Source organism: Seriola aureovittata, chromosome 18 (assembly GCF_021018895.1).
Source record: "Seriola aureovittata isolate HTS-2021-v1 ecotype China chromosome 18, ASM2101889v1, whole genome shotgun sequence".
In the NCBI taxonomy this organism is placed as follows: Eukaryota; Metazoa; Chordata; class Actinopteri; order Carangiformes; family Carangidae; genus Seriola; species Seriola aureovittata.
In genome coordinates this window covers 12,033,777-12,052,656 of record NC_079381.1, presented here as the reverse complement: position 1 = coordinate 12,052,656, position 18,880 = coordinate 12,033,777, and the positions used below count along the sequence as shown (strand labels likewise).

General features: G+C 39.3%; 1 long non-coding RNA gene across 1 annotated transcript; it reads right to left on the bottom strand.

Annotated features, from left to right (window-relative positions):
* Window positions 1-273: 273 nt before the first annotated feature.
* Window positions 274-1,110, bottom strand: LOC130187013 (uncharacterized). Its single transcript, XR_008830373.1, has 4 exons — window positions 950-1,110; window positions 698-855; window positions 562-604; window positions 274-488 (listed from the first exon to the last, which is right to left on the bottom strand). It is a non-coding gene; the product is annotated as an uncharacterized LOC130187013 (long non-coding RNA).
* Window positions 1,111-18,880: the final 17,770 nt, after the last annotated feature.

Below are 18,880 nucleotides of genomic sequence, written 5' to 3'. Positions count from 1 at the left end.
AAAGAAAAAAAAGAGGGAGGAATGGGGAATATGTGAACTTAAAGATGGCTCCATGATCTTCTGACTCAACAAAAACATTGCATTTTTTAAATTTTTTTGTCTCCTCCTCCTATGTGTGCACTCTTGTGATTAGTGTTGGGTATCTTTTGGGTTTTTTTGCGATACAGATACAAATACGATACTTTTGAAATGATATCGTGCTGAAATAGTGCCTGAATTAATATTTCAGATAAACAAAAAAAGAAAACACAATGATGGTCGGCAAGATAAAGAACATCTTTAATCTTTTTCTTAAGACAAATTTGAACTTGAAATTTAACAATACATTGATTGTTAACAGTTCAAAGTATACTCTAACTTATTACCTTACATTAATAAGTCTACAGTAATTTCACATTAGGAAGAAGCATTGAATTAAGTTCTCGGTCCTCATCCTCAAACGGCTCCACTAGAGCTGATTTCTTGGCACAATTCTTGTGAGATGGAGGCTGAAAAACACATAAAAGTAGTGTTTAGACGAATGAAAGTATTATTTGAAATATTCCACGATTATTAACTTACATGTTCCTCTGCCTTGCCCTCCTCATGATTCATTCATTGGAAGCTATAGGCACAATTTTGCACATATAAATAGCAATACTTCATAACAAAAACTGTAGCATGGCACACATGGGAAAAAAGAATGAGCATAAAATACCTGTTCTGTTGCACTGCCAAGTGCTGCTTTCTCCAACCTCTCCCTGGTATCAACAACAGCACATCCAAGTTTGCCTTTGAAGCGATGGGGCATCAAAGTGGCCTCCTGGAGGGAGTTCTGAATATTTTCATCCAGAATCATGTTGTGTACTGGCAGATCTGGAACACAAATACACATTTTGAATTACAAAATGGATCTACATTGCTAAGGCTTTTTGAAAAACTTTGAGATTTATAGGGATATGCTACGTACCGAAAAGTCGCTGTTTCTCTGGCAGGACAGCTTTGGCCATGGCAGTCCTCTTCAGCTACACCTCAACAGCTCCAAGTCTGGCACATCACTTTGTAACAGCACTGTTGTAAACCTTCTGTGCTGCCTGGTTTAGGTGTATGTGTGAAGAACCCCATCTTTAAAAACGTCAGATTCTTCAGTGCGACCTTCATACTGCTGGCTTTGTGTACAGTGGCAACTAAAACTTAAGTGTTTATCTGGATTTCCTCCAGGGCGTCATTTATTTCGTCTGCCACCCATACACAACTTTGGTGTTTAGCACTTTCTGCTTAATGTGGCCATGACTGGTGTAGTGCACAGTAACTGTTGCACTACACATGACTTTAATTTTTTAATTTGAGCAGTGGAGATTGCACAGTGGAAAAAAAAATAAGATCCATTCACCACCAATTTGGTCACAGCCCAGCTTTAGGCATTTTAAACTGTGCTAGCTAACACTAGCTACTAGCTAACGGTCAGCTACCTACTGCAATCAGAGCATAATGCTACCTAGCAATGGCACGTCCATTTTTGGAGCACCAGAGGGCAAATATTTCAATCGACAGCTCAGGCGTTTAAGTGGAAATCTGTGTTGCAATTCAGTCTGGTAGATCGATACCGGTCGTATATGACCTGGTGCCATATCGGCAATGGGTTTCGGTATCCAACCCTACTTGTGATAGACATGTGTTATGCAATACTTTTACTATTCTGACCAAGTAAAAACCAAAAGCACTAATAATAACAGTTTTAACTATTTTAATGAAGCTGCATTGCACCTGTCAGCAGGTGAAAACATAGCTGACTGAGATAAATACCTGTTTGTGCTGCAGACACTGTAAAAAAAAAAAAAAACAAATAATGCAATAATCACCTCCCCACTAACATTTTAAGAGGTGAAGTCAACCACACCACAACAGCTGGTCAAAAATGGTCTAAACAACTCACACCCACACCCACACCCACACCCACACACACATATATATATGATACACACAAGCAGGCAAGCATATAAATATATAAACTCCCTGTTTCGGTTACTTGCTCCATACACACACAAACACACACACACACACACACACACACGCACACACACACACACAGTCACGCTTTCAGATCTGGCCACCCAACACTCATCTAGCTAATAAAGCTTTTGGGCCGCAGCCCAGAGAGGGGCTGGTTTGAGGGGCTGTTCAGAGTAAACAGAGCTTTAAAAACAATAACAAGTCACTTGTGAAAGATTCTGAGTTTGCAGCGGCTCTGTGGACTAATAAACTGTGTATTAGTGGGCAACTTTATTGGGACCTTAGGGGAAATGTGTGGAGGTGTTTGCTTGAGGAATACAACAGAGATCAGACTGCCTGGTGTCGCAGAGTCAGGAGGGATGACAAACACACACGTACACACAGATGCAGACTCTCACTTATGGCTCGTCATTGTCATATTTATGGAGTTTCACCAACAATTACACCAGACTTTATTTATAAACTCAAAAGTTGTGTTTTTTGCTGAAAGCCGAAGTTTATTGTAAACAAGAGGCGCTGATGCAGCAATACTTTTGCCACAATACAATGCGTCATCATCTCACAAAGCATCGAGTGCAGATTAGTTTGTTACGTCAAGAGCTTGATTCTAGTGTTTATCAAGCATTAGTCAGAGAGAGTATTGTAAACCTCTGTGTTTTGAAGACTGCAGAGTTTTCAAATTCAAGGATTTGCCATTCAGATAAGTCCTGCTGGAACATTTCATCACTTCACCAGAGTCCTGCAGTATGAAGCAAGTTCAACATACCCAGGTTATCTTTTCATTATCGGGCTTAACTGAACCTAATATTGGCTGTCCTGGATAACCTGTACTACGAAGCTGGCTATCAACTGGGTAAGTTAACTCTGAGTTTACCTATTCAGCTACAAGTGCGTTCATGTGAAAGAGGTGGAGACAACATTGTCAGAACCATGAATAAAGTACTTAATATGATATGAGATGAAATGCTGATACCTGGTTATAGTGTCATCCAAAAGTGATATTCAACAAGGTGAAATCTAAACAATATGATCACGTAACTAAAATACTAAAGAAACACCAGAATGTCCACCATAATTTCCAATGATTAGAGTCAGGTTAAGGATATATTGTAAATAGATATAATTATTAGTTTCTTACTGAGTGAGGACGCTGTACACATACATAGGGCACTTTGAACACAAACCAAATTGTAAACTACTCTGCAGCGCTGATGCTGTTCTGTGTATTTGTGGTGCGAAACAAGCCAACATTTGATTTCAGATTTGTTGTCGTGGTAATTATACTCTAAGGCAGCCACACCTTTATCCATAATTGTTCCGTCTGTGGTGTTGAACAGACAATGCTTCAACATTACTTGGCAGATGATGGTATGGTGTGATGGTTATCAGTTCAGGATAGGGTCACTAGTTTCCTCTATTTTGTGTTATCAAAAACAAACACTCTTCATACAGTCTGCAGCTCTTATACAGAGTACATGTTGAATTCCATCTGATCATTACAGATCGAATATTTAATTTTTTTGTCATGTTTGAATGGAAATTCATATTTTGAATAACAAATGATGACCCTGATAGGCACACATGTACTTACAAACACAAGCACACACAGCCATGCTCTGCTCCACTGAAGTTCAGGTCACCCCATCTCACCACAGTCTCCGCAGACCGGGGGAAAAATGAAATAATGTTCACACTGACAAAGAGAAAACACACTCTCCATCCAAAGAATGAGAAGGGAAAACAGGCTAGCAGTGCAGCTAGTGAGGTGGAAAAGTATTCCCCACACAAAGAATCAGCACAAAAGGCCAGGCACGCTGGAGACTGGAAGATGTAGCCACAAAATCCTGGCTCTAAAACCACACAAAAAACAATAACTGTTGATCTTTGGAGGCTAGAAAAAAGAAAAACCTGCCCCGATGAGTTTTAATGCAGAGTTGTAAAATTAGAACGTCTGTCTAGAAATATCTGCTGTCTTTTTCCGAATCCGAGACAGCAGGTCCAATATTAATACACCTCTTAGAACACAGAGGCAATGTTATTTCAACTGGATATTGAGTATCTGTATGTGTGAGTGTTTGCGTGTGTGCAAAAATTACATCTAGGAACAGCCAAAATGACCCCTGAAAAGCCAAGTTTAAAAACCACACACACACACACACACACACACACACACACACACACACACACACACAGAGGAATCTGTACTATGTTTGTTTTGTTTTGTTTAATTCCAGACCCCCAGTATGAGGGCTGACAGAACAGTGAAACAGGAGCTGAACAAGGGCCAGACACTGCCAGGAATGAGACCAAAAAGTACTCACTCACACCTTCCCAAGCCTCCGCCGAGGTGCACTTCATCTGTCATATTTACAGCAATCTTGAAACCATCTCTCAACAGAAGAACGCGGACTGGGTGCTCACTAAAAGAGGTCGTTTTAGGGTCTTACTCCGTACCTTGTACTGCAGAAGTGATAATGTTGACACGAGAGACAATATTTGAACAATCATTAATTATCTAGTAACCTTTACAGTATCAGAGAGAACACTATATTATTTGGACTTGATTAAAATGTAATTGGTGCCAAAAGACAGTGTCTCACACAAAAAGGTTAGTACTATAATTTGAAACTTTTAACGTTTCCACAAGAGGGATAGATAACACGGGCCCAACCCTGTTGGAAAAAAGCTCATCAAGAAGTAAGCAGCTACTCATGTATGAAATAAAACATCTTCTAAAACACACTCGAGAAGATCACCACACTCATGACTCATGAGGTGCCAAGAGAGAAAAGAAAACCCTCTGCAAAATTATATCCAAAGAAATTGTTTAATAATGCATTCAAGGTTTTGAGAACTTCACCTTCTTCAGGAGAAGTGCCCTTAAGTACTTGCACTGGGCACAGGTCCACAGGCCCCTCTTTTTTCCCCACAAACAGAGTTTTTAAAAACCCAGTAGAATATCCCAAAAAATAAGAAAAAGAAAAAGTTTTCTTATCCTGCTTCACTGCATTAATTTAATATTCTCCATCTATAAAATATTTTCAATGACTCATCCTGCACTCGGGGGTGCATGTATTCAGTTCAATGTGATTTAGGGATTCTAGCTAACCCTGCCCATCATATACAACCGCAACAGACCCTTTTTCACAGCAGACATTTGGCACGTCATAGCAGGAAAAGCACAGGTGTAATTTATAACATTAAAAAAAAGGGACTGCATTCACTTTTGGTGCCAGTGTCCTGCTACTGTGTATGCTGGCTGACTATCATGGCTTACCGGAACACTTCATAGAAATGAACCCTCATTCACAAAATGTCATTCATCTAATTATTCATCATTAAACAAATGCTTTGACATTTCCAAAAGAGCGTGGTTTCTGACATATATTCATTGCTCATTGCTCCTTCGCCCTCCGCCTCCTGATCTAAGAACCTAAGCAGGGGACATGTATTGCTATGACAGGCATTTTTCACAGCGGAAGACATTTTGATTCGTCATAGCAGGAAAAGCACACATGCTATTTATAACATCAACAATGGCTCTGTTCTATTCGAGCATCCCTGTAAGCCGTGTGGTGTGACGGTGAGTCAGCATGCACAATACCAGGAGCCGCAAACTGAAGCAGCTAAATGGAATTCAGTCATTATTCTCTTTATTATATACACCTGTGCTTTTCTTACTGTGTTGTGTCAAAATGTCTTCCCCAGAGGCTCGTGGTCTGTGAGCTAAGACCGCTTTTGAAAAATACAATCAAACGCATCCCTACCTACATATTCTGTTTAATTTGGACATACTTCACATTATAGAGAGCAAATTACACTCACTGCTATTTTACTGGGACCTCACTGGACCAAAATACACTTTGAGGATGATTATGTAGTCAAGTGAAATGCTGTCAAAATCATGCCAAATCAGGAAGCACACAATCTACAAAAATATACTTTATTGATTTTATGAAACACTAACTGATCCTTCCAGTACAGTCAAAATTTATAATTCATTTTTGGCATCTTTGCTGTCAGTTCTTGTAGCTCTTATTTGTACAACTGGGCCTCAGGGGCAACAAGCTAATGCAAACAACTTTGATATCATTTCAGGAAATAACCCTCGGGAAAGACCTCTTATAGAGACCAATACAAACAATGCTGATTTTGATTTTATTTGAACGACATGAGCCGTGGTCACTGATGGGAGAGCAGAAATCATCTGTGCTTCGCCACATCCAAACAGACAGGCAGGTAATTTTAGACCCCGAGAGAACAAATTGGCCTGTTTCACCCACACTAGTCAATCAAGAGAGTGAGGGGGAGGGGAGAAAGAGACACACAGACAGAGAGAGAAAGAGAGGGTAAAACAGTGAACCAGACAAAAGGCAGCGGACAGCAGAGATAAAAAAAAAATAAAAATAAAAAAATAAAAAAAGATTGTTAAAATAAATTTAAAAAAAACTATAGAAAATGGGTAATCATACACAAACTGTGAAAGAAAAAGTGGGAGAGAAAAAAAAAAAGAAAAATCTGTGTCTCCATCCTCCCACTGGTGGTCCATGTTCCCACTGTTGCCTCTCTTGATTTAATTGCCTGGGTAGGAGTGAGATCAGAGCTGCAGTTCAGCACGAGGCTTCTATCAGACTTGAGAAACAATAACAAATAAGAAATTAAAGAGATGAGAGAGGAAGAAAGAGACGATAGAAGAAAGAATAAGAAACCAGTGAAGCATGAGGAAAAGGCACATAAAAAGCGCACACTTGGAGAACAAGCAGGACGACTGAGCGCAAAAACATGAGTGAAAGAAGGGGAGGGACAGAGGGAAAGCAGAAACAAGGAGAGTTGGTGGTCCATTTCCTTGTTTTCAGCTATATTTAATTACCCAAGTAGGAGTAAGTTCAGTAGATCAGTAGTAGGAGTAGCAGGCCTTCATCAAAGCAGCAGTCACTGCTTATTAGAATATTATTACAGAACAGCAGCAGCCAGCCAGTGGGCTGATTACTGACTGGGTCCAATGGGAGGCCTCATTTGACTGGAATGTATGGAGGCTGAAATGGAGAACAGGGATAAACACAGAAATACCATTTATAGACTAGACATTTTGATAGACTCTTATAAAAACTGTGTCCACAGGAGCGAGATTAAAAGACCAGGCGGTCTTTTTCATTATGCAATGACTTTTCTATGACTTTCATTCAGCTCTGAACATGAGATTTTCTCCGACTCTTGCTTTCCAAATATCTTGTTAAAAATGCATGTCATAGTTTTTTTCAGTTAATGGCAGCAACAATCTATAACCTGACAAGACAATTATGCAGATAATCAAAAGAATATTATTGTTGTTTGTGGAATGGCTGATGGATAATTTCATCTAGGGTGTTACAACTTCTTAAGAGGAAATTTATGATAGCCTCACAGGAATAAAAACAAATATTACAAAATATAAAATGAATCAGAGCAAAGACTATGTAGAAGATTAAATACAGAAAAGGGGTAACTACAACAGTATGAGCAATATGATACAACTTTATAATATACAACTTTCTCTTTCACTTATCCAGTGTTCTTTGAGCTGACACTATGACAAGGGTAATGCATGGCTTAGGTGATGGGACAGGAAGACAGTTGGAGTAGATGTTTGCCTGTGTTAAAATGGGTTGTTAGGTTTACTCAAATCATTCTGCTTTCTTAGTTAAATCCAATATGCAGAAGGAAGCAAAATGGCCGAAGTCATGGAGAAGCAAAATATTTTTAAATTGGAGCATAAAGACACAGAGCAGGTGACTGAAATACAGACCCAATCTATGAACACCAATTCTAGGATAAAACATGAATAGAACAGCATGGTGGGTAATTAGCATAAACTACAGGATTTCAGATCATATCCCCACCACCAATCAGGACAGAGACTGAACTCAGGTTGATTGGTTGGTTGTGTGAAATTAGGCAAAGCGATGCCTGATATTTATCCTCAGATTTGATATGGCTGGTTGACATGGTCCTCCGCTACACAACACACACAAACACAAGTAAGCACGCAAGCAAGTACACAGGCTGTTTGCCTCAGCAACACACACCAACACATTACATCCCTCCGAACTCACGCACACACAGAAACATACACACACCTAGTGTGGTCCAACCGACGACCACCGTGACTGAATGAGACACAAACACACAAACCACAAGCATTCAGTCATTCCTGACTGAGAAAATATTCATGCAAAAGGTCGATTTGGTAGAATGGATAACGTGTGTGAGCACAAATTTAACACGGGGGGCAGTGCGCAAGAAAATTCAATCCTGCGTAGTAACACTGTACCAAGCATTTATAGTTTTCACCGTTTTTGAGAATAATATATTGTAGGTAACAAAGGCTTTCAAATTCGGCTCAAAATAAAGCCGAAAAACACCTCATAATATTTGTCCATAAATGCAAGAATATCTTTTTTTCTTTTTTTTTTTTTTTTTTTTTTTTTTTTTTTTAAAAACAGCTTTTTTTCCATCTTTTTGCTTTTTTGTTCCAGACTTTTTGGAAATACAAGGTCTCTTCGGGCAGCTGAGTGAAACAACTGCCTTGCCGAGTTGGATATCCACTATTTGGCATGTTTGTACTAATATGACTTGGATCACAAGTTTAAGTACCAGCCCTGCCAAAAACCACAACGGTGTCAGCCGGGGTGGTGTGGAGGATTTCTGGAGAATTATGTCTGGGATTTCAGTTTGGGCAGTATCTTTCCCGACGTCCTGGGATTAATCTCAGTCAAACAACACAATGAAGCAGTGAATAGAATGTAGCGCTTTCAAATGAACTGAATCAAATGTCTTCTTACTTCACTGCCTTTTTAACCCCCCCGCCCCTCTTTTTCTGTCTAATACAGATACAAACTGCATCAACATGACCACATGCCAAATATGAGGTGGCAGTGTGTGTGCATATGTGTATGTAAAGTCCAGGCGTAGAGCAAGTCAAGGTTGGCCTAATTGGAGGTTGTTTGTATGTCTGGGAGAACGTGTAAATGATGGAGGTAAGAAGAAAATGAAGGAAAGGGAGGGAGCAGGTGGCCTCCTTCATCTGGACCACAGCTGTACACAGCATGACTCACACACTCCTACCTTGACCGACAGACACACACACACACACACAACACACACACACACACACACACACACACACACACACACACACACACACACACACACACACACACCACACACACACACACACACACACACACACACACACACACACACACACACACACACACACACACACACATTTGCGACTGCACAACACTAAAAAACCTGGAGAAATCTTGAATTAGACTTCAGGGACGTCCATGTCACCTGCTGACGCATGCTTCGTTATGGAGAACAACACGTTAAATGAATCATTCAATAACAAAAACAAAATGTTTTCATGTCATTTTCTTCTGTTTGTTGCATAATTGCTTATTATGCAACAGGAAACATCTTACTATGTTCAACATTATTATTCATGTTTACGTTTAAAGCCTCTGAGTATTACCATGAGGAAGTCATCCACCTTTAATTTATCCTACATTATCACAGCTTTTTTCCAAAATGTCAAACGGTGTAGTAGTGCTGAGGAAATGAACCATTTAGATCCCTCCTGAAAAGCAAGCTGATCAATCATCTCACCACTGGTCAGGAAAACAGTCAAAAAATAATAAAATAATAGTACCGCATGTAAAATATTTGATTGAGGTCTACACTGAAAGTCAAGATGGCTTCCATTTTTCTGCATGGGTCGTTGTGTTTCATTCACTTTTTCAATCAGGCTTTAAGGTCAGTTGGCAGCTCTGTTCTCTTCTCTTTCACGGGATCACCTACAGGCTACAGGTTATTTTGCTGTGTGTGAGTACATGTGGAAAGGACATGGGGGTGCTTGCCCTCCAGGGTGTAGTTAAGGTCCTTTGGAGCTCAAGCTTCCCCCCCCCCCCTCTCATTTCACTTTGATTCCTGGAACACTTAATGTAGCACATGCGCGCGCACACACACACACACACACACTTAACAAGACATGGGCACTTTGCTGACAACAAGTTGGGCAACAGCTCAGACAATGTATTCAATTAAATTGGCAAATGAGACACTGACTCAACCCCCGTCTCTCTGAGTCACTGTGAATTACATGAATGTTGCTTTGATTTGAAACAAATTTGGAGCTTGATCAATTCAAGAAAGGCATATAAAATTCTTAATTTCATGGTGAAAAAAAAAAAAAAAAATGATGTGCCAAAGCTTTCTTTGACAGGAACTTGAACTGATGATTTGTAAGTCATGCCAAAAGTGTGTGTTTGTTTGAAACTGAAGAAGCAACTGTATGTTTTACCGATTTAAAAATCAGCCATTGGTTAGCTGCAACTAGAGCTTGATTTAATCAATTATATAAATGTTTTTCTGTGATGTATGTGTTATGTGGTAAAAAACAGAGATATGAGGTAAAGTGAGGTGAAAAAAAAAAAAAAAACGGTGCATGCTGGTGTTATGAAAATAACACAAAGTTACTTATTGTAGTCTGGCCTGCTGGCTTTGTATCATGTATCAACACAGCCACCAACTGCAGGGTCAGCAGAGGCTCATGGGAGGCACTTAAGTATTTTAAAAACATTTAGCGTCCAATTGCTGATATCTGCATCAAAAAATATACACCATCTCTGGGTCAGTCCATCAGTCAAATCTCAGACATGATACTAACTCTTAGATTCAGCGTGACATGATATTATCTCATTGAGTTGTTCCAATTCCAAATATTGGAATCGCCTCCGATACTGCCTAAAATAGTGGATAAGGTATCAGCAAGTACCCAAGTTACGCACCAATCCCCACATAATCTATTCATAAACTTTATAGTTTCACACACGGATCAAAGCAGTTTTCGAAGAAATCAGTTCTTCGCCGCTCTAGAACAGTAGCCTACACAGGAAGTTGCGCTGTGCAGCCACTAGTGTTTTTAAGCAGCGAAGAAGAATTGATTTCTGGTAAATAGTGTAACGTTAATTGAACGCTGAACACTGGAAACTCCCAACAGTAAACTGGAAACATGTACAGCATGCACGGCTTTAATTCTGAGGGGCGGCACTAGTGTTAGGATTTCTTACTAGATTTATCTATCTATTTATTTATTCTTTATTACTGACAGTCAAATTAGACAGTAAGGTCCTATGACATTACCTGAGCCACGCAACAATGATCAGGGTTCTTACACCTTTTCCAAAGTCAAATTCAAGCAATTTCAAGGTGCATTTTCAAGCTTTTCAAGCACCTTACAGCTGTTGTAAGTTACATATTTATATAAATATAGTATATACTCAAAATGATTATTTCATTCCTCACATTAAATCCAATGTTATTATGCTATAAACAACCAAATTTCTGTTTCGTAACTGCATTCCACAGAAGGGTGACAAATTAAAGAAAAATAAAACAAAGTTTCATGTTTCAAAATGAGTGACCCATCTGTAAGTAGACTTGGCATCCTATAAAAACCTGGCCGAGCCAATATAAAAAAATAATTAGACAAATAACTTTTCAATAAATTCTTTATCGAAAAAAGCTCCTTTTAGCCCCTTTTGCACTGGTGAAAAAACCTGCTAAGGCCCGCTAACATCGGGCTTTCGTCGGCAATGGAAAAGGGTTTAACCGGCATTCACACCCGGGTCAAATGATACCCCTTTTCCACCAAAATTAGCAGGTTTTTTTAACACACAACTGCAAGGAGCAGAGCACACGCAGACGAAGGGGGGGGGGGGGCCTGCTAGCCATCGTGTTAACTGGTAAAACGGATCTGTCAAGCGTTATCTCTGGGTTGGTGCTCCTGTAAAAGCGTTGAAGCCTCTGTGTGAGACCCTTCAATCAGTTATTGTTTATTTTAAAAACTTGTTTTGAAGCTTCGTTCACTCTTCCATCCCCGTGCAGTGTAGCCGTGGTGTTTCCGTTGTAACAGCCCCTGGACAGGTGACAGGTATGTCTACAGTGTCTACAGTGTCTGTGCTCTGAAAGTTGTTACAGCAAGAAAGGGGGTGAAAATTTGCGGGTTCACCTGGGTGTTGTGTTTATGTCAATCCCAATCAAGCCGAATGGAGCCGGAGCCGATAAAAACCCATACTGTACGTGTACTGCAGAGTCATTTGACCCGGGTGTGAATGCCGATTAAACCCTTATCCATTGCCGACAAAAGCCCGATGATAGTGGGTCTTAGTTGGTTTTTTGACCAGTGGAAAAGGGGCTTAACTCTGCAGTAGACACGGGTCCAAGCACTTTTCAAAACACCACATTAAATTTCAAGCATTTTCAAGGATTTCCAGCACCCATATGAACGATGACAATTGTCACATCTATACAAGGTTAGTAAAATACAGCTGTTTTTTTCCTTTTCTTTTTTGTGGTATCGGACCAGGTACCCTGTATCAGCCAATACACACAGGTATCTGAATCAGTATCCGAAAGGAAGGGGAAATAAAAAAAAAATATGGTATCATAATATCTTTAGCTCATTAAGTAAATAAACGTCCATAAATCTGCTTCGAAATCAGACCAAGAACACTCCTTATAAGTCAAGAACTTGCCTGAGAATCGTCATGTTTAAGTTTTCTTCAGGATCAAAGTAATTGACTCATAGTTTTCTGTATATCCATGTTTATATAGCAAACAGGAACTACTAATAGCTAATTCTGCATAATTTTGATGTGCCAATATGACACGAGGTAAACTAATATGCAGTTTACATATATGCAACAAACAATGGACAGTTGTCTCTATTTTGTCTCGGGGGGCCCACTGTGTGGGATTTTGAAAACCCCTTGGTTAGGGTATTGGTTGGGCTAAATGTCAGGATAATTCCCAGATGCTATTAAGTAACATCTCAGTAAATGCAATTCCCTCAGAAGTTTGCTAAACCAACATATGTGTTTTTAGAGTAAAACAGGGCAAAGTGCCTTTCAGACCTCCTCTGAAGATTCCTTTCCTTCTCTTTGTAGACTTTTTGTCTACGTTTTTTACTGTCTTACTTTTCTACATTCTTCATGGCTTGTTGGGATTCCATGTCTTGAATTGTGGTTTCCCTTTGCCATGATGGTTATTTGACTGAAACTTGGCATTACTCATATTCTGAATTCTTAACATGCCCTTTTTATGGTTGGAGCATTGGAGAATTACTGTATTTTCCATTGTTGGAGAAAGCCAATGCATGCTTGTTTGAACTTATTTGGCACAAAATCTGATTTAATATAGCCTAGCGTGTCTTGTCCCCTTTGGCATGATATAATTAAATAAGCTGATTTTACCATTAGTAATCTTATTGATGAATATGACTATACAGATCAAAACAGAAATCTTGACGAGCTTCTTCGCCTGACAAACGTTAAAAAAACAGCAAAAAAAACAAACAAAACAATCGTCATAGGTGCTGGACCACTGGTCTGTTTTGATTAAACTTACAGGGATGCTGCATCTTGTTATTGATTGGCCAAAGGATGAAAAGGATGGCAAGTTTACTAGTTCAACCAGGATACAAAGCAGATATACACAATTTCATCGATGCACGTTAACAGTGCACGACAAAATTGTATGGCTACATACAGATTTGAACTTTCAAGAAAGCATGTGTATGACAGTATAATATAGACTTGGCAGCCAAATACTCTATCAAGGCCTGGATATAGTCAAGTTATAGACGGTGACATTAAGGAACACGAACAGGCTAGGACAAAAACAGCACCATAAAGAATAAAGATGCAGAACAGAGAGCCACCATCATCCAAATGTCACGCATATTAGTCTTGGATAAAGAGAATGCTGCTTCGCATAGACTGTTTTTCTTCCCTCCTTTTAAGGGAAAAATTTTGACTCTTCTTTTGCTGCTCACTGTGCCCGTTTCCAACTACATAATGACTTTGCTTTGCTGTTTGGTCTTGGAGAAGACATCCTAAATCTCAAAGGCTGTGTTTTTGTTATGGGACATCAATCTGCAGAACATGCACTAGAATCCATTGAGCCAAAAACGCCATGAATCAAGGAAAACCAGGGAATGGTTTCATTGATGAGGTGCCAAACTAGGCACTTCTAAATGTACAATTTATGCATCATTCAGCAAGTGCTTGGCCTGGCATTTCATCAGAACACTTTTTCAGTTTGAAAACTGGAAGCAAGGGGCGTCGTGTAGCGTAGTGGTCTAAGCAGGCGCCCCATGTGTAGAGGCTATAGTCCTCGCTGCAGTCAGCCCCGGTTCGAATCCCTCATCGGACGGACCTTCGCTGCATGTCATTCCCCCTCTCTCTGCCTCCCTGTTTCCTGTCACTCTCCACTATACTGTCCATTAAAGGCATAAAAAGCCCAAAAAATATACTTTAAAAAAAGAAAACTGGAAGCAAGGAAATGAGTTTTACAGCCTCTCTTGAGGAAACGCAAATAATTGTAGCTCAAAGATGACAGAGTGGATTCTCCTTCACTTTCGAGCTAGAACCTGCTGCTTCACTGAACTCCCTGAACCATCCCTGAAGAGGACTTGTTGAATTGATCCTACAGGGGCTTTCAGCAGTTTATTATCTGGTACCACGACAGCATGAATGGGGTCTAACATGGAGTGTGTGGACGCGTGTGCACAGCAGCAGAAATAGATAATCAGGCTGTCAGATATGCTTTTGAAAAATCCACCTGGAAACTTGACTCCAGTACTAACATCTAAACATTTCTCACAAGCGATTTCCAGAAAAATACTGCTGAAACCAACATTGTGCTAAAAAAAAAAAAAAAAAAAAAAAAAAAGTAGAGATGAAACCCATTTGTTTATGTTTAACTTAATCTCAAGACCAAATTCTGCTCTGACCTTTTTGTTAATAGAAGTCATTGTAATCATTATCATTTAAAAGTGCAAACATTGCTACATCTCATAATCAAAACAAATGAGACTCTGCATTGTTATCCAGGAGACAGACTTTTTTCAGGCTTAGTATTAAGTTGTGTATTAGATAGCAGCAGTCACCTCCTTTCTGTTATTCGCTTCTCAGAATATTAAAGGTAATCTGCCTGAAATCAGTGTTACAGACAGTTTTATCAATATTGATATAATCTCAAACTAAACATCAGTGCTGGAATGGAAAGTTTTCCCCTTCCCGCCTCCTTCTATCCCTTTCCTTCTTCCTTTCGACTGATCAAAATGAAACTGTAGCGAACGCTCAAAAGGCAGAACTTTGGAAAATGAGACAGTAACTGAACAAATTCTATTTTGTTTTCATTTTAATTTCATTTTTATTGGAAGAATTTATCTAAATAGTTGATTTCAGTTCATGTGACTTTCCTATGGTGAGCAGACTACAATATTCATTTTGGTTGTTTTTTCAGTTTTTTAAATTTACAATAGGCACCCCCGAGTGCCAAATTTCACTCTTCAGTGTATGTGATTCCCTCTTTTTTTTTTATCCCACCTGCCTTTGCTTTGTCACATCTTTTTCCACTCCGTTTTTTCCCCCAAATTTCTCCTCCGTTATGTCGCTCCTCTCCCCTCTACATTTCCTACTCCCCTCTCTATTTCTCTACTCTTTGTACTCTCCAACATTTCCATCGTTCCCTCAATCTCCCTTCCAATATCTCTCCCACCCATCCTTTTCTCCATCACTCCCACAGAGCCATCAGTGCGTTGCTGAGTCCAGGCTTGTATATCCATTAGTCAGTGTTATCTTCATGTCAACAGTTCCTCTCAAATATTTACAATAGTCCCTGGTGGGGGAGACATCCAGCCAGGGGTGGGATGATTCACCCTTTGTTAACACAGTCACCCCAAAGTAACTCTGTGCCACTCAGAAACACATGCACATGACTAATGAGCTTCAAGTGTCCCAAAACATGTTTGGTACACTGAAGTACGTGACCTTTGAGAACAGGTCTTATGTAAATTAAAGACAGGAGAGATCAAGCTGGAAGGCAGCAGAAAAGTATCTACAGCAAAACCTACAGTAGAAGAAGAAACCATCACAAACCCACAGTGTGACATTTTCCTCATAATCATCATCGTTGTCAGTATAAAATCCAATAGGTTTTACAGAAGCCATGATATCCAAAGTCTGTACAATTGGGATGTTCACACCACATATAAATACATGTGGAACTGGACTGATCCATTTACTTTACACTCAGTTGGTGGTTTAATAGGAACACCTACCTGAAACTAATGCAGTCTAATATGACAATAAATCCTTCTACATGAAGGTCATGTTCAGTTTGTGCTGAAACAGTATAAAAGAGCTGTTCTTATACAGCCTAACCTCATTGATTTGAATTGGTTGCACAAAGTAATAGAAACACTCGTCAACATAACGCAATGCAATTCAACAGCGCCACAAACTGCAGCCTCCAAAAATGATCACAGACAATGAAGTGAAGCAAATACACATTGCTTCAGTTTTAGTGGTTAGCTAAAAAAGGTTGGGAACCACTGTTGTAGATTAAAGCTAATACTATGGGTTGTTATGGTGATTTTTTTTTGGTGTTCATGGTATGCAATTGAATAATACATTATGATTATAAATATATAGATATATAAAAATATAAAATCAATGTAAAAAGTAGGAAAGACTCAGAAAAAAAATCCATTATCCACAAAGATTTTGGAAGTCTAAGAGACCACACTATTCTCCTTAGGCCAAGAGAATACCGACAATGCATCAGCGACACATTCTTTTTTAACCACGTCAGGCAGCAGCAGTTGCTGAAGCTAGAAAACAAACCTAAACATACACTTTGAAATACTGTATATACCAGCAGTGGCAGATAGGCCACCCCAGGTTAACCACAGATATGCTGCACGCGTACACTTCGTAACACTTCCATTTGGGGACACCCACTGACAACATACACAGAAGGCTTGAAAATAACCAAATATTGCAAATGTACATACAAATGTGCACGTGTCGCACAAGCAAACGTGAGCCTGTGCTTACACACAGATGCAAACACATACACATTCAAGCAACAAAAAATATATTCAGAGTGACTCACCAGTAAACTCTGATAGATAAACAAGATGTTGGAGGCCAGCGAGTTTATTTGACATTTCTCTTTCTCCTCTTCTCTTTGTGGTGTCTCTCTTGGCCCATCTTTAACCGTGACCTTCTGCCTGCTCTATTTGTTTTAGAGGTGGTATTCTGTAGAGCTGTTCAGGGAAACACACACTCTTGTATCCATTCACACAAACATACCGTACATTGCACACACAAAAACACAGACGTTGCTTAATGGAAGGAGGAAATGTAGTAACACATGACGTTAGTTAAATACTCAAGCATTTCCTGGTAAGAGATTTTTTCTTTTTAAGAATCTGTCTCCTTCTAATCAGAACACTGGTATTAAATCAACGATCAACTAGTGCGTGAACTCTGAGGACTTGTTTTCTCTGAAACTACATTCTGTCAGTTTTGTTTTTAATAACCAGATTTATCCTTTTTTTTTTTTTTTTTCATAGTTTTGGCCATCAATACTTGGAAACATGGTGACAAGAAATAAAAAGTCTGACCGGACAAAACATTTGCTCTAGACAACAAGTGCTCAGGTGATCGTAACAATCCCCCAGGTTAGCCAAACTTATTTGGAAAGAAAAACCTTAAAACCTTGTGCCAAATTGTCCATTGTAGGCATTACAAACCTGTTTGTCCATCTTCTGGCAAAATTTCCAATAGACAATCGCTTTGTGAGATTTGTATAAATAGATATGGGTTTTTTGGGTTTTTGTTTTTTTTAAAATTTTTATTACATCCAGCATTGGATGTGGGAGAGAGCACAGAAACAGATGAAAACAGGTCAAAGTACAAAGTCAGTATTTCATAGTGCTGTCATCATGAAGTCATCAGCTCAGTTTTGATGATGATGATGCACCTTCCAGGGTAGTCTTTCAGCCCATGCTGCACTAGTAGTTAACCTTATACCTTCATAGACTACAGGGCAATCAAGGAACACCCACACATCAGTGTGCACTCAGCCACACACACACTTATTCTCCCGGCCTGGTGATGAGCTGGCATGTGGAGCAATCCGTGTGCATGTCAGGGTGTGAGGGGTAACGTTTCAAAACACGCCGCCAATTTTGCTCAGAAACAAAGATGAGGTACCCTTACAACACACACACACGGAAAAATTTGGAATGAACATCTAGAACTGATGTGAGTAGATGATGGAAAAAAAAATTTGGCAGCAAATAAAAACATTAGGCTTGCGCATTAGTTATTAGCCTTTATTGATTGTCCTACTATTTACAAATAGCTGATGGCATTTTGTAAACAAGAACACTTTGGGAAATATTAAAGCATGCACGTGAGCCAATGTACAATATGACAAAGAACTTCTCTCCCATTTCACTCTTAATTTAGATTGAAAATTGTGTGTTTCAAAGGCTTGGAGTTTGTACAATCTCCATCAAATTTTGGCTCTGTCAGTCTTCATACACTACATCAGTTCTATGACCACATACAGTGTAATATCATATTCTTGTTTATCAACAGAGTTATCCTTATCTTGTTTTTAAGTATGGGACAGACTGACTCATTGACACAACAAGACAGAACTGTCTAAAATCATAGCAATAACACATGGTGATCCCGTTTTGTGGTGGATTTTCCAATTTACAGTCATAACTTTCTGCTTGAGCCATCTCAAACTGAATGAATTTAAACTGCTCTACATACGTTTTTACTCAATCTCCATGTCTTTTTATTGCTTGCTATGTGCACTGTCAGTGGTTTGCATGCAGACTGTGTTGAATGCAAGCTTGACCACTTACGCATCTGGTTTTTAAGATCCAATAGCCATTTTTGCTAAATCTGATTTCTGTGCCCGAAAGTCAAACTGCAAAGACAAGTGTAACTGTAGCTTTGGTCTCAAGAATTAT